At 36.0% G+C, this 1,123-nt stretch overlaps 1 non-coding gene across 1 annotated transcript; it reads left to right on the forward strand.

Moving 5' to 3' along the window:
• The first annotated feature begins 488 nt into the window (after window positions 1-488).
• Window positions 489-560, forward strand: TRNAQ-UUG (transfer RNA glutamine (anticodon UUG)). The gene has a single exon. It is a non-coding gene; the product is annotated as a tRNA-Gln (tRNA).
• Window positions 561-1,123: the final 563 nt, after the last annotated feature.

Raw genomic sequence — 1,123 nt, forward strand, 5'->3', positions numbered from 1 at the left:
CCCAGGCTGCAGCCTGGTCAGCCTAGTGGTTGATCAGGCCCTGGAGCTGTCCTAGGCTACATTCACTGGAAGGGAAATGGAGCTTGAGCATTTGTCAAAATTAACATCCATTGATCACTTTGGCAAAAAGTATTTTGATGCCGGTTATTGCTTTCATGGTCTGTTCGTAAGTCATAGTAATCGATTGATTAGCATTTTGACAAGCACACAAGGGCAATACCATATGAGCAGTTTGTATCTATACTTTTCATAACATTGTAAACTGGACTTTTTGTGATTTAAAGTTTGTTCAACATAAAAAGAAAATCAAGGTAAGATGTATCTCATTTTAAGACAAATATCAAATGTTCATACAATCTGTGAACACAATAGTTTAACACCAGAATGAAGCAGGGAAAAAAATTTGATCCCAACAAGAAGATACAGCCCTATTGTTGAACATTGGTACTGCAGTCCTAATGAATTTAACTAGTTCACATTGTATGCTTGGTTCCATGGTGTAATGGTTAGCACTCTGGACTTTGAATCCAGCGATCCGAGTTCAAATCTCGGTGGGACCTTAATTGTTTTTTGCTATAGATGTAATTATAAATGCGCATATAGTTCAATATATGTAAATCTAGCTAGCAGAGAGAAAATAAAACAAATACAGGAAGCACAAAATAGCATTGTCTGAACAAACAGCTAACTTACTAATGAGGCAAGATATAAAAAAAACCCATAAAATACAATATAATTTTATACCCTACTGCACAAAAGTACCTACATTCAGCAACACTCGACTAGAAATCCATTGGGGTCTCCCCGCACAGGTTCGAATCCTGCCGACTACGTTTTGATTTGCCATCTTTATAGAAACATTCAATTTGAAAATATTGCACAGACAGTTTGGAAGCCGTTTAAAAATCTTAAGCACCTTAAGATAAAGATAGCACAATAGCACGGTGTGTGAAAAAGGGGAAACTGTGATGGAGGATCAAAAGCATGAAGGAAGGCACAGTGTGATCATAATGGGACACAACCAAACTAATTTGCCGAAAATGTAAACTTTTATTACAAAGATTACATATTCTTTATTTAGATTATTCATGCAGCAATTCATGTTTGCTGTTTATTGTATTTA

Source organism: Mixophyes fleayi, chromosome 10 (assembly GCF_038048845.1).
Source record: "Mixophyes fleayi isolate aMixFle1 chromosome 10, aMixFle1.hap1, whole genome shotgun sequence".
NCBI lineage: Eukaryota > Metazoa > Chordata > Amphibia > Anura > Limnodynastidae > Mixophyes > Mixophyes fleayi.